Source organism: Mytilus galloprovincialis, chromosome 1 (assembly GCF_965363235.1).
Source record: "Mytilus galloprovincialis chromosome 1, xbMytGall1.hap1.1, whole genome shotgun sequence".
In the NCBI taxonomy this organism is placed as follows: domain Eukaryota; kingdom Metazoa; phylum Mollusca; class Bivalvia; order Mytilida; family Mytilidae; genus Mytilus; species Mytilus galloprovincialis.
In genome coordinates, this window is record NC_134838.1 from 93,660,274 (window position 1) to 93,678,951 (window position 18,678).

The 18,678-nt window shown below is 31.7% G+C and overlaps 1 protein-coding gene across 3 annotated transcripts in view; it reads left to right on the top strand.

Moving 5' to 3' along the window:
• The window catches only part of LOC143045189 (uncharacterized), a 116,104-nt gene that overhangs the window by 20,035 nt on the left and 77,391 nt on the right, over positions 1 to 18,678 (top strand). The window contains exon 1 of one of the 3 annotated variants that reach the window (XM_076217531.1): positions 16,479 to 16,942. The exons of the other annotated variants lie outside the window; for them this stretch is intronic. The gene's annotated coding sequence lies outside the window, so the exon portion shown is untranslated. Of the gene's footprint in view, positions 1 to 16,478; positions 16,943 to 18,678 lie in introns of those variants that run through there. 3 annotated transcript variants of the gene reach the window in all.

The following is an 18,678-nucleotide window of genomic DNA, read 5'->3' on the forward strand; positions in this document are numbered from 1 at the left end:
CATAAAACTTATCAGTGGCTGTCTTTAGATATATGATACTGTATTCTATCAATAAGAATACTGGCACTGATGGTAGATCTTTGGTAATAATTCTTTTTTAGATTTCATTCAGAGTTTTACACATTGGATACCTGTCTATACACCTTATCGCTATTTGTCCGCCATTGCTGAATCCCTTAAAATTTTTACGTCATAAATCAAAATATCTGACGCCAAAATGGAAAAGTGATTGTTGTATGCATCAAAAGTTCAAGCGGCCAGGTCAGCCGGGATTAGCGATAAGGTGTATTGTTAATAGACTATGTTGACCTCAAAATGTAGTTTGATTTGATGTGTGGTGTTGGGTTGCTGTCTCATGGGTGTAAACCCCACATTCTATTTCATTCAATGTAATACAGCGTGAAATTTAATGGTATGACAATAATGCAAGAAACCTTTTAGACAAAAGAAATGAAGTATACATCCTAGTTCTTTGCTCTCTCTGGTGGGTTATAGTTGGGCCAATGGCAGTCAGTTATTTATTTAAATATCACAAAAATCTTCATAAAAAACTAAGGGCTTTAGAAATGAGTCAGAGTGGTCTTTTTCAAAGTAGCCAAAGCCAGTTTTAATTCTATTTTTCTAAAATAAACAAGAACACCATTGTCAGTTGATTATCTCTTTTTTGTTTAAATTAAATATGGTGTCTAATTTTAAAATTCATTAGAACCTGCATTTAGCATAAAGAAGATTGATATATTAACTTGGAAGTAAATCAGGGTTAAACTGGAGTAAGTAGTAAGTAATGGAAAGATTTATTACATTTACAAGATAATTTTCTATCAGAAAGGTGTGAGCAGATCAAAAGTTGAAATCAGTGTGAACTTGATGTGATGAAGGATAAATGTCAATTTGAATAATGAATGAGTTTTGTTAAAAAATACTTTCTACTAATTTAACAGACAATTAATAGGATGATTTCTATTGACATCTTTATAGATTAAAAAAAAAAACTTCATTTGAATGATGAGGGAATTAGATAATGGTTTGCACCCATGCTGGTAGGAAAACAAAATACTTGTTCGACTTGATTAAAACTAATTGGAGAATCTTTAAAAAAAAAAAAGATGTTATGTGTTGTGCATTGAAGTTTATTTCTAAACTAATGAAATTGTTTTAAATTGTATTCTGGATCTGCTAAAGCAATGCCTCTTTTTGAACAAGACAGTGGTGTAAGGTGCTAATTTTTTTTATATATTACATGACTCAAACACAAAATAGTTCATTTTTTTTACTTTTCAGAGATGTTAACATAGATCTAATGATACATTCTTACAATAATTATAATTCTTTTACAATTTTTTTTTTTGTGAACTTGTAATTAAAACAAAGCATGAATGCATATGAATGTTAATTATTGAAGAATGATAATTAGACAAAGTTTAGAGTATAAAATTGCTCTGTCATAAATGTTGGAATTTAGATTATATTGATGAATGATTCATTCATTTAGGCTGAAACAATGGAGACAAATTAATATAATGTGTTTACAAAATTATGAAATTACCACAAATATAATTAATTTTACAAAATGTCAGTAATATGCTGCATTTACCATTAAAATTATTTCATTGACCAAAAAATATGAGGCTTCCCCTTTACAAAAAAAAAATATATGTATATGAATCATGCCAATTATGAAATTAAGATTATCTGCCAAAATTCTGTGCAATTTTATGGAAAAAACATAAAAGACTTAAATCATGCATGGAAAACATATCATTTTCATTGTATCGATAAATACTTCGGATATCTAATAGCAAGTAATGTTAAAAAAGGGGAGATGAGATATAAACTTAATTACTGAGTTAGTGTTAAGATTTAATGGCTAGCTTCTAAATTGCATTGGAGAAAAAATAACAGGGATGACTAGACTCTGCCAAATTAAGTTTCCTTTCCGTTACAATGTAAAAAAAATTGATAGAGAAAATGAATGATGTATAAGAATGAGTTCTTTATTTAATCTTTTCACTACATTTCAACAAGTGATCATTGGTGGAGTTAATTCCCCTTTATTTAATTTTTTACTACATTTCAACAAGTGTTCATTGGTGGAGTTAATTCCCCTTTATTTAATCTTTTCACTACATTTCAACAAGTGATCATTGGTGGAGTTATTTCCCTTTATTTAATTTGTTTATTACATTTCAACAAGTGATCCTTGGTTGAGTTAATTCCCCTTCATTTGATTTGTTCACTACATTTCAACAGGAGTTAATTCCCTTGGTGGAGTTTATAAATTCCCCTTTATTTAATTTGTTCACTACATTTCAACAAGTATCATCCTTGGTGGAGTTTAAGGTCTCCTTTATTTAATCTGTACACTAAATTTCAACATAACAATACACTAAATTTCAAAAACATTACAAGTGGTCCTTTGCAGAGTTAATTCCCCTTTATTTAATTTGTTTAATTCATTTCAATAAGTGATACTTGGTGGAATTACTTACCTTTTAATTAATTTGTTCACTACATTTCAACAAGTGATCCTTGGTGGAGTTATTTCCCCTTTATTTAATCTGTTCTAAATACTTTTCAGCAAGTGGTCCTTGAGTTAATTCCCCTTTACTATATATCTATAAATCTGTACACTAAATTTCTGTAAGGGATCCTTGGTGGAGTTAATTCCCTTTTTCTTAATTTGTTCACAACATTTCAACAAATCAACAAGTGATCCTTGGTGGAGTTACTTCCCCTTTCTTTAATCTGTACACTACATTTCAAAAGTGATCCTTTGTGGAGTTAATTCCCCTTCATTTAATCTGTACACTACTGAATTGATAAAGTTATATGCAATTGAGGTGAACTTTTCTGATATTTTAATATCCCCTAATAGATTCAACTATCCCTATTTACATGTAGTAAGATTGGCTAAGGTATCAACTACAAATGAGATCTTTGTTGTCCCGTATACAATGTTTTACTTGGTGGTTCTGCTTTTATTAGTCTTTAGAACATCAAATCAGGAATTTGTCTGTTGTACATGTATTAGGGATATTTTGAACAAAAGTAGATAAATGTGACCTACATTTCAATTGAAAATATTCACACTTATATTTTATGTAATCTTTGTAAGATAAGGAATATGACAGTTGCCTTAATAGGTCTCACTTTGATATTGTATAATTGTCTATAATAATCAGCAGTTTGCTTTTGGTTTTGGATAATGATAAAACTACTTAAAGATAGTTGGGTAACAATTACAGAATTGTAGAAGCATGCTTATGGAAATAAAGTGAGTCCAAATAAACCATCACTTTTGTTTGGATATTAATTCATACCATTAATCCCTTGCTGAAGTCAATTGATATTGTTTTGAGTATAGCTATTAGAAAGTTTTATTTACAATTTATTTTAGTATTGAAGTTTCCAATCACTCTGCAAGGGGATTCCACCAAAAACAAATTGCTTCATGTTTTATCAATTAACACAACTATTCTTTTGACTTTCTGTAAGTCCATTTATACATTTTCTTTTTGCAACATTTAACATTTTACATCTCAAAGGGTTTAGGAAGACTAACAAAATTAATTCAGCAAACAGATTTAAGTAGCAAAGATCCACATTTCTCTTATCTTCAAACCTCAAAAGAATTTTAAGTAAATTTTCAAAGCGAGATAAATTTATATAAAACAACAAAAATATGTTTAGTTTTAATGACAACAGGGGTTGATTTCACTTCAAACACAAAAAACCTTTTTTGAAATTTGTTTGAAATTTATTTTTGAAGGATTTAATAAATATCTTTTCATCATATGAGTAATTGTGTTTTAAAAAATCTTTTGATGAAAGAAAAACAAGAAATATTGGTTAAATTAATGTAATATACTAATAGTAAAAAGACATGATGAAAGAACTTAATTTTTGTCTGTCAGTTATAATGCATTTTTTTCTAGAAATTTAGAAGATCAATTTGAAGAGGAGAGAGGTCATTAGAAACATTTTACACAATGATTCAGTTTAAATGTTAAAGGAGTCCATTTTAAATGTTGATCCATAGTTTACAGAGGTGGATTTAGAGGTTCCTCCCCCTTTTCTGGGAAAAATTAAGTTGGTTATATAGGGAATCACTGGAGCATGACCAGAGTGGGCCCGGCTCTTTTGCAGTCAGTTAGCCCCCACTTATGAAATTTTCTGGATATGCAACTGGTTTATCAAAATTAAGATCACATACCTTGTTGGTTTGCTGTCTAATTGTTTCATACCTCCAGTTTTTAGCTCACCTGGCCCAAAGTGCCAAGTGAGCTTTTCTCTCCACTTGGCATCCGTCGTTCATCGTCGTCATTAACTTTTTACATTTTTAATTTCTTCTAGAGAACCACTGAATGGAATTTAACAAAACATAGCATGAATGTTCCTTATGAGGTGCTGACCAAGTGTTGTTACTTTGTAGCCGATCCATCATCCAAGATGGCCACCAGCGGGGGACTTAGTTTAACATAGGACCCTTTGGGAAATGCATACAAATGACTTCTTTTAGAGAACCACTGAATGGAATGAAACAAAACATAGCATGAATCTTCCTAACGAGGTACTGACCAAGTGTTGTTACTTTGTAGCCGATCCATTATCCAAAATGGCCGCCAGCGAGGGACTTAGTTTAACTTAGGACCCTATGGGAAATGCATACAAATGACTTCTTTTAGAGAACCATTGAATGGAATGAAACAAAACATAGCATGAATGTTCCTTACAAGGTGCTGACCAAGTGTGGTTACTTTGTAGCCGATCCATCATCCAAAATGGCCGCCAGCGAGGGACTTAGTTTAACATAGGACCCTATGGGAAATACATACAAATTTCTTCTTTCAGAGAACCACTGATTGAAATGAAACCAAATATGGCATGAATGTTCCTTATGAGAAGCTTACCAAGTGTTGTTACTTTGTGGCCGATCTATCATCCAAGATGGCCACCAGTGGGGGACTTAGTTTAACATAGGACCCTATGGGAAATGCATACAAAAGTCTTCTTCTAAAGAACCACTTAATGGAATGAAACCAAACATAGCATGAATGTTTGTTTATGAGGTGCTGACCAAGTGTTGTTTAGTAGCGGATCCATCATCCAAGATGGCTGCCAGCAGGGGACTTAGTTAAACATAGGACCCCATGAGAAATACATACAAATATCTTCTTTTAGGAAACCACAGAATTGAATGCAATATTAAACCAAATTTTATCTTTTTTTATATAATTTCAAAAACCGAAGTAGAGTCAGGTGAGTGATACAGGCTCTTGAGAGCCTCTAGTTTCATTGAATTTTCAAAGAAAGCTATTTTTGGACATTTTGATATCCATGCTTTACATAGTCTGAGGTATACACATGTATCATGTTACTCGACATTTTGTGTTAATACTACATTTGATTTAAGTATTGTGCATGAATTTTAGACTGAAACTCAACAAGTTCATGGTAAACTAAACATTTTCCTTCATATTTGAACAACTTGTGTTATGAATCATTTTGAATCCATATAACATGTCCCTGTATTCCACTAGGGTATACTGACAAGCAGTCAGCCAGGTTTCAAGGTCATTATAATTTTTAAAACTTTTTAATCACGTCATACACTTTTACATGATATCTGTACATATTTAAAAAAAAATTCATACAACTGATCTATCTTTTACTCAACATTGCTTAAGGTAACAGAGCTCAATTTCAACACTTGACAGTCATGAAAACATAAAAAAGAATACAAGTTGTAAGGAAATTGGTTAACAAATAAATAGTTTATGCTGTAAATACAAGTCCTTTATTATTGAAAAATCTGCATGGATGGTTTCATGTTAGCATGCTATTGAGGCTCTTATGAAGGTTTTGTGTTCAAATCAAATAATATTTCATAGCAGCTATGTGTTGAGTTATCATTTGAGTCTGAGTATGTTTGTCTGGTACAAAGCAGGGTATAACTTATCGACTATAACTCATTATATCCCTTAATATGAAAATTCAGTTATCAGCCACTTGTATCTCCGTACTCATTTTTTATGAAATCCACTAATGAGCATCCATGCTTTTTTACATATGGGAAATGCTGTCCACACAAATCACCTGCAGTTTACATTGGAAACTTAGCAAAATTAAATTAAGCTTTATCACATGTGAAGTTTTATGGAGGTCAGATTTTTTATTTATATTTGCTATCCTTGGTACTTCAGACAGATGGGAACAAGGGAGACATCTGTTTTTGTGTTAAAAGCAAACTTAAATGCTGTTGATGGCAGATCTTTGATTTCTATTTTTATTAAATTTATTTTACAAATATTTAGGATCAGTGCCATTTAGATCACTTGACATATTGAACAGACATATGTTTATTGTTGATTAAAGGTAAGATGACCTCTGTTTGTCTTTTGATTATTTGTGTAGTTGATTGCAGTCTCATTGACACAATTTTGGTAAACTTTGGAATTTTTAATCACAACATTACCTTATTCATGTGTTATTCAGTATCAGTTACTTGTGTAAGTGATAACTGTAATTGCTTAATCCCCTGATTTTTGTTGCATTCAGTATCAGTTACTTGTTGTGAAATCATTACATCACCTGATTCGAGTTCTATTTAATACCGGTTACCATGTTCATGGTATCTGTAATCAGATCACCTGAAGCTAGTTATATACAGTACCAGTAATTGTAACCCTTGTTAATATCTTATCACATCACCTGATTCTAGTTTTATTCATTATCAGTTACCCTTGTTAATAGTATCTGTTATCACATCATCTGATTCTAGTTCTATTTAATAACAGTAACCCTGTTCATGTTTTCTGTTATCACTTCACCTGATACTAGTTCTATTCAGTACCAGTTACCCTTGTTTATGGTATCTGTTATCACATCACCTGATTTTTGTTCTTTTTAATAACAGTAACCCTGTTCATGTTTTCTGTTATCACTTCACCTGATTCCAGTTCTATTCATTATCAGTGATCCTTGTTTATGGTTTCTGTTATCACATAACCTGATTCTAGTTCTATTCAGTACCAGTTACCTGTGTTGGTGATATCTGTTATCACATAACCTGATTCTAGTTCTCTTCAGTATTAGTTATCCTTGTTAGTGATATCAGTAATAACATCACCAGATTCTAGTTCTATTCAGAATCAGTTACTTGTGTTAATGTTATCTATAATCACATCTCATGATTCTAAATGTAGTTCTATTCAGTATCAGTTACCATCGTTTGTGGTATCTGTAACCACATCACCTGATCCTAGTTCTATTTAAAACCAGTTACCTTTGATTGTGGTTTGTGTTACCACATTACCTGATTCTAGTTCTTTCCTGTACCATTTACCCTTGTTAGTGGTATCTGTTATCACTTCACCTGACTCTAGTTCTATTCAGTACCAGTTACCCTTTTTCTTGGTATCTGTTATCATATCACCTGACTCTAGTTCTATTCAGTACCAGTTACCCTTGTTTGTGTTATCTGTAATCACATTACCTGATTGTAGTTCTATTCTGTACCAGTTACCGTTGTTCATGGTTTCTGTTATCACTTCACTTGACGCTAGTTCTATTCAGTACCAGTTACCCTTTTTCTTGATATCTGTTATTACATCACCTGATTCTAGTACTATTTATTATGTGTTACCTGTGTTGGTGATATCTGTTATTACGTCACCTGACTCTAGTTCTATTCAGTATTAGTTACCTGTGTTGGTGATATCTGTTATTACATCACCTGATTCTAGTTCTATTCAGTATTAGTTACTTGTACTGAGTTTGTGAAATGTTTTATAGTTTGAATATCATTCAAACAGCAACCCTTCAATCTCAACTGGGATTGTCTAGGATAAGATATCTTTGTATAAAACTTTTAAAGAAATGATGAAAATGCATGTGAAAATAAAACAACAAAAGAATATCCATAATCTCTGGTTACAGGTGCTGGTTGGATATAGGATACTGAAAAGTTACTAAGTTCCTTTGTAGGTAGCATGTACTGAACTAGTTAGATTGTTCTATTTCTCTGGAATCCTACATACAATGTGCAGTAAATAAAAGTAAACATGAATTAGTTAGCTTTACCTTACATCCCAAATAAGGAAACATGTCTATATGTATGTGTCTAGGGATATATATTGACTTGTGCAAGTCATAGAAAATATAATGATAGTGTAGAACCATTTCTTAAAGCAAGGGAAACCCCATTGAAAAAAAAATCCAAAATGATAAATTGCAAAATGTGTAATTTCCAGCATTTTTTTTATATGATTTTCTTTTTTCTTTGTTTAGGACACAGCTGGAGAAACTCAAGCTTTAATTTTGTGTTTTCTGAACTGTCATAATTTTAGTTGAATGATTGTGCTGGGATGGTTTAAATTCAAATCAACATTAGTAATTGGATTTCTCAAGAAATTTATAAACCATAATATTCTGTTTGGATGGAAGTCAAATTTATTGCAGAAGCAATATTCTGCTGGGATGAAATTCAAAATAAATACTCTATTGTAAAATTTATTGTCCAATAATTTAGGTAATTTGAATTTTAAATTTGTTTAAGGATTATTCCATGGAAAAATGCCATTTTTAGAAATAAAACAAAGGCCATCTGGGCATATTGGTTTGAACTTAAATAACGAGAAAAGACTGGAAGACATTCTAAGGAGATTAAAAAGGTATATTTACATCAAGAATTGATGGAATTGTTTTCCTGCGTAGAAAACTGTTAGATTATTTTACAAATAAATTTAAAAGAAATCATAGATTTGTTAAAAAGGAGAAGGATACTAAATCATAGAAGTAAACATTTTATTTCTTTACTAATTATTAATATTTTTTCAGTTATTTAATTGCTTTCAGATATATTTCTTCTTGAAATGTTTTTCAAAATATTCTAGACAATCGTAACTGCAAATATAAGATGACAATTTTAAAAGGGGAAGGAGGGTTAATCTTTTTAAATTATATTATTTCAAAGCAAAATCTTCCCGGTACAGTGGGCTTTGTTGAAGAATCAAAATGTAGAGGTCAATATCAAATCAAACACATCAAAAGTAAAATACTCCTTCAGAACACCAAAAATCAGATATTTATATTTACTTAAAAGTGAAAGCAAACAGAAAGCATATAGATAAACAAAAGCAAAGAGACATGCAAGTAGACAAACAAAACAGATCTCTATTGGGAGAATGAGACACAGGCAAACGAACAAAACAGATCTCTATTAGGAGAATGAATTAGGAGAATGAGACACAGGAAAACAAACAAAACAGATCTCTATTATGAGCAAGGAGACAGAAACACAGGCCAACACAAATAGAAGTATACTTAAAGCAAAGAGACAGGCTAACAGAACACACAGAGAAGTTTACTTAGAGGAAAGAGACAGCTGTAATCATTAATTAGGCTGGGCTTCTCCTTGTATTCATTATACTCTGCATTATACTTACAAGCTGCAGCCCGCCTTTATATGTACCGGTAGGTGTTGATTTTGATTACAATGCTTGAGAAAAACATTTATACAAAGAAAGCAAGCAAGCCAACCAAACTTTCAAACCACATGCATTGAGGAAAATAGCTCTAACCAATCTATGTGAAGAGGTGCAACAGTCTGTAACTCTGTATGCTATGTCATACTATTGGTTCTACTGATGTGACTAATATGTCATTAATACTTTGCTCAGTGCTTAGAGCACAAAAATCATGCTAGAAACATGAAATCCAACATTTCGATTGGTTGACATCAAGTACAAGTACAAAAAAAACTGACCCAAAAGTTTTATGACTGCGAGGCCAGACCTTGCAAGTATCATTTTCAGTCTCAGAAACCAACTAATTAAAATACTGGATTTGTTGTTTTGAACAAAAATTTTGTACCCTGAGTACTGTGTAAACTTTTGTGACTGGTTGCCCTGATGTCATAAATATTCAAATCTACAATTGATGCCAACTCAAAAATAATTACATTTTTTACCTGACTGTCAAAGAAGTTTTCAGTATGCAACAACAAAATGCTCGACTTGTTTGAAATAAGACATTAGAAAATGAATGACACAAAAAAATAATTACGTAATATTTATGTTGTTTATATTATATAATGCATGCTCACATTCAATTTGTATTGTTATATATATTGTATTGTGGAAATGACTTCATTAGTATGTTTTACTTGTGTCTGATTCTTTTTGTCATGATCTAGCAAAATATGTTTTAAAATTTAAAAAAAGTTGCATACTTTTAAAATCTGGAATTAAAATTTTGAAGACAAAAAAGACATTTTGAATAACGATATGCCTAACTGTATTTGCTGCATGGAGCCTCTTGTTATTTGTTTGATTAGTAGAGCATGATTTTAAATGAAATCTACAAAATGAAATCTAAAAAATATTTATATTGGCTATTGATATCAGTTAACATACCAAACATTAATTACATTGAAATAATCTTGTAATTTATCTACAAATTCTATGTTCAATATGGATTTTTCAGACTTAAAAGAATGGAAAAAATATTTCCTTTTAAACTTTAGAGGTAGCCAATCCTGAATACTCCAAGATATCGTGCTGATTTTGAAAATTAATTATTCTTCAATTCTATAAAAGCGAACATGGTTGCAAGGATTTGATTGAAGAATGTGTATTTAACTATGAATTAATAAAGAAATCAATATTAAAATCCTGTAATTACAGGTTCAGGTATTTTAAAGGTGATAATTGCAGTGGTAGTGGATGCTAGCTGAATAAATTGCTGAAAAAAACCCCATGTTTTTTTCAAATTAAAAAAGCAATCTATTTTTTTTCTTCATGTAAATCAGGTGTTTTGTGGGCAATCAAGGTGCTGTTAGTGTTTGTTTTAACCCAAATGAAATTTTAATGATCTGTGTTCAGTGCAACTGATCTTTAACTTTCCTTGTATTTACCATCAAAACAAGACAAAGTGAATCGTTTATATTTGTCAGAAGATCTACCCTCCAGTTGTGTACTACTCTTTTCAATACTCTGACCTTTTTAATGGATGACCCTGTCACAATGTCTAATAGGAATTTAGAATTATTTTGTAAGTACTGGCAGTAACAAAAGTGGGTGAATTTTGATAGGGTAGGCCTCCACTCATATAGCCAGAAGCTGCCTTTATCTTATAATCCAATGCTTGGTATAGATTGTAACTGGTTAATTCTCATTAATAAGTTTTCTCTGTATGATCAGAAACTTGGATTGTTTGTATGAATTTTTCTTTTCCTTTAGATTTTTTTTTGTTCCTGCTGCAGTCAATGGGATCATTAAAGTTTACCCTTTACCGTCCTTTTGTTATTCAGTCCAGCAAATTATCGTTCCTTAGTTTTTCCTCATTCAAATTTTATGAGACTCATACACAAAATGCTAAGAACCATAACTTGAAGACAGAGTTTGAATTTGGACAGTCAGTCACTTAGTGTTCTAGAGCTATACCCTTTTATAACCTTAAATAATTGGAATTTGTTTTTCATACTCTTACTTAACTTTGCCTCATATGTCAGAGGTACACTCCTTTTATTGCTGTTCTTCAGCTGGTCATTATTGTCTAGCCTGCAACTTTTGTTGCAGAAAACTCGACATAGGGATAGTGATCCGGCGGCGGCGGCGTTAGCTCACTTCTTAAAAGCTTTATATTTTAGAAGGTGGAAGACCTGGATGCTTTATACTTTGTATATAGATGCCTCATGTTACAAAGTTTCCGTCAGTCACATGTCCAATGTCCTTGACCTCATTTTCATGGTTCAGTGACCACTTGAAAAAAAGTTCAGATTTTTTGTAATGTTGAATTCTCTCTTATTATAAGTAATAGGATAACTATATTTGATATGTGCGTACCTTGCAAGGTCCTCATGTCCGTCAGACAGTTTTCACTTGACCTCGACCTCATTTCATGGAACAGTGAACAAGGTTAAGTTTTGGTGGTCAAGTCCATATCGCAGATACTATAAGCTATAGGGCTAGTATATTCGGTGTATGGAAGGACTGTAAGGTGTACATGTCCAACTGGCAGGTGTCATCTGACCTTGACCTCATTTTCATGGTTCAGTGATTATAGTTAAATTTTTGTGTTTTGGTCTGTTTTTCTCATACTATATGCAATAGGTCTACTATATTTGTTGTATGGAATAATTGTAAGGTGTACATGTCTAATGGGCAAATGTCATGTGACCTTGACCTCATTTTCATGGTTCAGTGGTCAAAGTTAAGTTTTTGAGTTTTGGTCTTTTTATCTAATACAATATGCCATATGTCAACTATATTTGGTGTATGGAAATATTTTATGATCTTTATGTCAGTCGTGCAGGTTTCATTTGACCGTGACCTCATTTTCACGGTTCATTGCACAGTGTTCAGTTTTTGTGTTTTGGTCTATTTTTCTTAAACTATAAGTAATAGGTCAACTATGTATGTTGTATAGAAGTATTGTTAGCTGTACATGTCTGCCTGGCATGGTTCATCTGACCTGACCTCATTTTCAAGGTTCATTGGTTTTTGTTTAGTTATCTTGGTTAATGTTAAGTTTATGTGACAGTTGTAATAAAGCTTAGCTTTATACTTAGGACTAGCAACATAATATCAATGATTAGTATAGAAGGTGAGACATTTCAGTGTGTGCACTCTTGTTGGACTATATAAAAGGTTTTTAAACATAAAAAGTAGGTCACATCAGTAACGTTTATCAAATTTACATTATTAAATTATTCCCTTCAAGGGGTAATTTCTTTTTTAGATTGAAGTTTAATCCGATCATCATTTTATCTTTGTTGAAATTTTACCATGCATCATTATAAACAAATGTTTTCATAAAGTTTCTTTCCATGATTGTAAAGCTACTCTGAAAAAATCAGCTTTATATATGAATCTACACTGGAATCACTGATAATTTTTCAAAGTTTAGTTCAATCTCTTTCGATCCAAGTTGGATGGTGGTAGTAAAGTAAATTGAGTGCTTTCTTCAATGAATGTTTTATTGGTTCTGTTTTATGTTGAAATGTTAGGAGAATAATTGTGGTCAGTGAAGAAATGGTTATGACTTGTGTATGACCAGTATAATAGGCTCTCCTGCTGGGAGACATCATGTTTACTCTCCAAGACTCAAGTAGCCAGGGATGTTACTTCTTTGTGGAAAAGTTATTAAATTTGATTTAGACATATTCAAGAATTAAACCATGTGACAGATTATACATATTGATTAGCTGGACACAATGTGTGGTCCTCTATCAGAAATTTGACCTTTTTTATTGGGATTTATCATTAAAAAAAATGTAAATTGAATATGATTTAATTAAATCTATGATAAGAATTTACAAGGTCATATGTAGAGTTAAAGTCATTATGGCTTGGTAACACTGTCCTTGATCTGGTCATATCAAACTGCACTTAAATAGTCTGAACTTATTGTCAAAATACCTGATAACAAGTGACTCTGTGTATTTAGGCAAGGGGGGGGGGGGGGGCTCGGTGGCTGAGTAGTCTAAGTAGTTACTACTGTAGCACATTCTTTCATTTGGTCATCTTAGTTTAAAGGGAGACAATCTTTATCTATGTATTTATGTTATAGTACGTACAGAAGGTTGAAGGTTCTCATCTGGTTATCTGGTTTCCTTCTTTACCTATAGCATTTGGCCGCCTTTATAGTGACAAGTGGCGTTAAATACCAACATATCAGCTACAAGTATAACTGGAGGTTAAGGTTCATGAAAAAAATTGGATTACCTTGATCTAGATTTTATGCTTGATTGCATCCTATATAAAGTTCTGGCAATTTGAATATTTAAGCAGATAAAAGTGGTTCAGTAATGAACATCTTATAGAAAGTTAAGGTAGTCCTTTGAAAAAATATCAAGCAAACCATCATTCTATGCATGAGCGTCTGAACAATTGAGTTTTGTGTTATATAAATGTAATATCTAAGTATTTATGCTGTTTTGGAAAATTTTCATACAACAAATATGGAAAAGACTATCTGATATAGACAACTAGACCAATGTCTTTTCTGAGTAAGCTTATCTTTTCAAAAACAAATTAAATTACCTTAAATTAAAGTTTAGAAATAACTTACTGAAATTGCTAAATAAAAAAATTTAGTTTTTGAAAACAGAAAATATTAATGAATGAAACTTTTTTTTCTGATGTCTTTATAAAATCTAGAAGCCATTAATACTATCCCAAGGATCCCCAGAAACAAACCATTCATGGTTTATTAAAGAGAAACTGTGAAAGAAGACATTATTTTCCCATTTTGAAAAAAAGCTATGTCCAGTCATCTGAAGAAATCTAATAATGTTGAAAAATTGGTGTATGGTATTGAGATATTGAATCAACAGTTTGGACAAGTAGATAAACATGAATCTGATTAAGGTCAGACTGATTTAATTAATTTTAATTGACCACATACATAGATTAGATTGGGGGCATACTCCCAGTGGAATGTATCAGCATTGGCACAAATTCACCAATATATTACTAAGATATCAAAACTTTTATGTCCAGTTTGAGGGGTTCTGCTTGGGGTAGAGGGTTGCAAAATTTAAACTGTGTTTGAATCTGGTTACACACTGCTTAAAGGGCAATCTCTAATTTGTAGAATAATTTGTACAAAAGTTCCAGTACTTTTATTAAGTATTTTGTAAAATTGAATACAATATATGTAAGTTCATGCATTTAGCTGGTTGGAAGTGTTAGAAACTGGAGGCTAAAAGAAGAATGGATAGTGAACCAGCAGCATTAATGCAAGAAATTTAAAGGGGATGTTGAAAATTGAAAGGGAATAATTTAAGTAATGCTTAGAACGGAGGAGAGGAGAAAGCCTCCACCTCATGTGTCTTATCATTCTGTTCTATTTTTAAATATTGTTTAAAGTAGTTGATTATTTTGATCTTTGAAAATGGAAACACCCTCGGATATATAGTGAAACTTCCAATGAAAAGTCACATGATTTTGTCAGGGCTGTCTTTAATCTTGCATATTTGATACCAGTCTTTTGACATTATGTATGTGTTGTGTCCTTTGGGGAAAAACAATTCACTAATTAAATAGGTATACATTTCATATTACATAAACGCATTCTTACAATTTTTAAATGATAAGAAAAACCTTTTGGTACCTCATCAAGATTTTCTGGACATGTTGTATCAAAACTTTCATCAATGCAAGCTGGAATTCAGTGTTTATGTAAATAAATCTGCCTCTTCTTTGTTAACTACACTTAATTAGTTAAGAAAATTTGTTAATTACTGTACTTATATCATTGTATATCAATCAGTATTGTGCCAGACTAATTTGTTTGGACACATGGGATGGTCAGTAACAGTACAGTTACTGGTCAAATTTATTTTTACTTGACCTTGGGCCAATTTTTTTCTTTTAAACATGTTTGATAAAAGATGATACAGTTTAACATAAATAATATCTTGTTGTAGGCGGTATTTTCTTTGAGACAGGGATCTAATGCTATCTTAAACTGCATGTTATAAAGGTGTTACCTAAATTTATTTGCTTACCTCAAGTATTTAACAAGAAAAAATGACTGCAAGAAACTTCACAAAACATCTTGGTAAAAGTTTCAGAATAAAAAAAACCCAGGATACCTTGGATATTTGTAATTCTATCATATACTGTAGTATTTGGGGACAGTTAACCATTTTAAAGTATCTTTCCCAAATTACAGGGTACATATTTGAGCATAAAAAAATATGATGCCATCTATGTCCAGTGTATATACTGTCAATCAAATTCTAGTTATGGGTAATGATACTTTCATCACGGTAATACACATATGAAGATGAAACAATATCTGTTCTAAAAATTTAGTTGTTATTTAGAGACCAGCTGTACAGAACATGCAATCATTGCTAGTTTACAATTTTGCCTCTTTTACAATATTTTTGTATATTTTTTTACAGGGTGTTTCCTGAAGAATCCTTTATTCATTACCCATGTGACTGTGCATCTTTTTTAATGCAAGACAATATTGCTGGAGAAGACTAAAGACTCTCCCACTTTATACAATATTGCTGGAGAAGACTAAAGACTCTCCCACTTTATACAATATTGCTGGAGAAGACTAAAGACTCTTCCACTTTATACAATATTGCTGGAGAAGACTAAAGACTCTTCCACTTTATACAATATTGCTGGAGAAGACTAAAGACTCTCCCACTTTATACAATATTGCTGGAGAAGACTAAAGACTCTTCCACTTTATACAATATTGCTGGAGAAGACTAAAGACTCTCCCACTTTATACAATATTGCTGGAGAAGACTAAAGAGTCTTCCACTTTATACAATATTGCTGGAGAAGACTAAAGACTCTTCCACTTTATACAATATTGCTGGAGAAGACTAAAGACTCTCCCACTTTATACAATATTGCTGGAGAAGACTAAAGACTCTCCCACTTTATACAATATTGCTGGAGAAGACTAAAGACTCTCCCACTTTATACAATATTGCTGGAGAAGACTAAAGACTCTCCCACTTTATACAATATTGCTGGAGAAGACTAAAGACTCTTCCACTTTATACAATATTGCTGGAGAAGACTAAAGACTCTTCCACTTTATACAATATTGCTGGAGAAGACTAAAGACTCTCCCACTTTATACAATATTGCTGGAGAAGACTAAAGACTCTTCCACTTTATACAATATTGCTGGAGAAGACTAAAGACTCTCCCACTTTATACAATATTGCTGGAGAAGACTAAAGACTCTCCCACTTTATACAATATTGCTGGAGAAGACTAAAGACTCTTCCACTTTATACAATATTGCTGGAGAAGACTAAAGACTCTTCCACTTTATACAATATTGCTGGAGAAGACTAAAGACTCTCCCACTTTATACAATATTGCTGGAGAAGACTAAAGACTCTCCCACTTTATACAATATTGCTGGAGAAGACTAAAGACTCTTCCACTTTATAAAGGTATGTATTTCTGTAAGGCTGCAAGGAATACCTGAATCATAGATACAGTATGTCATATTGAAGACAGATGTCTATACATTTCACCATACATAGTACAAGTGACCTTTAAAAAAGATGTCCAAAAATTGAGCTGTTCAAATTCTAAACAGATTCTAAAAAGACCCTTTGGCAGCCTTGGACTGTTTTCATCTCTTTGGGTCTTTGTCTCTCAGACACATTATCTGTTTCTATTTTCAATTTTATTGTATAAAACACATCACTGAATTTTCTGAAAACATGTGCTTGGCTCAGTATTATTGCATATGCCACTTCAGTAATTGTTTAAGTCATATGACAAAATTCATACATACGTAGACTATTACGTAAGTATTTACGTCTAAGAAACTATTTCTTTAAAATTGACATAAGATTTGACAAAATAATAAAAGAATATTATACTCTGGAAGTCATTTTCATTAATTGTTAGCAACTGTTTGAAGTCAAATTTTCAGTAACTACAATAATTGAAGCTTCATTTAATGTGAGGACAGTTTTGATTATAAAATGATTATTTTAGAGGCAGTTTCAGTACATTGTCCTTGTCAATCTCTAAAGTATAAGTGTCTTTGAAGTCATAACTTGGAGAGGTTGAACTCGTCCAACATCCCTTCTGCCTTTTTCAATGTAAAGAACTCTCAAAGACCTCTTCATCTTTGTTTAGGAATGATAAATGGAAGATTTACAAGTAGAGTGTTTCTTTTTATTTTGTTATTAAAGGACCCCTAAAATTATATTAAAAAGCCATTAACACAACAAAAATCTGAAATGAAACCTATTAAAATCACAACTTGATTATAAGAATTTTGGGGGACATATTGATTGTTTCTCAAAAAACATGTGTAATTGTTTTTCCCCCATTTTTATGGAGTAAAATAAATTAGATTTTTATGTCTCGCAAATAAAAGATCTTGACTATTGACGTTTCGAATCAAAATTTGGTAATTTGATTAATAAATAAAAGAGAAGAAATAATTAGTTTTAAGCAATATTTGGACAACTTTAATTTGCTTTCATGGTCTAAAAGTAAAGAAATAAAGTTTCAATTAATTAAGTAGAAGTACTCAAGTCTAGACATAAAACAATGTGAATGTCAGTCAGATCTTCAAGAAAATTTTCTAATGGAATCAAGCTTTTCAAGTGTTCAGATTTTAAACTTTAAGAGAATTAGAAGAGGTTTAATTGTTTCAAGCCATTGTTTCCTCTTACGGCAATATCTTTCTCAGCTTTACAGCACTTCAAATGGATTGTGTGATTTCTAGACACAATTAGGAAATGCTAGGTCTTCCATTAAATTACCAGAAGAATTAAAATTGCCTGAAATCATTAAACAGAGATCAGTTGCCTTTGTGCTCAGAAAAATATTTGTTAGTTTAAAAACGGTCAATTTTTTTTTCATTTTTTAACAAACCGAAAAAGGGTCTAATGAACTCAACATGCAACCTTCAACAATAAATAAATGTCTGTACAATATAGTAAGTTCTAAATAGCCTAGAGTCCAGTAATCCTGTAAGCAAAATTTTCAAAAATCTACCATCAGCACCAACAAAAGACACCACTCATAAGGTTCTTCATATGGCACAGGTACACAAATTAGGCTCAGTTAAAATAGTTTTTGAATCACCTCCCTTTTAATCTCAACCAGTGGAATAATGAAAGCAGAAAATACAATAAAAAGGATTAGGAGAAGCATGCTAAAG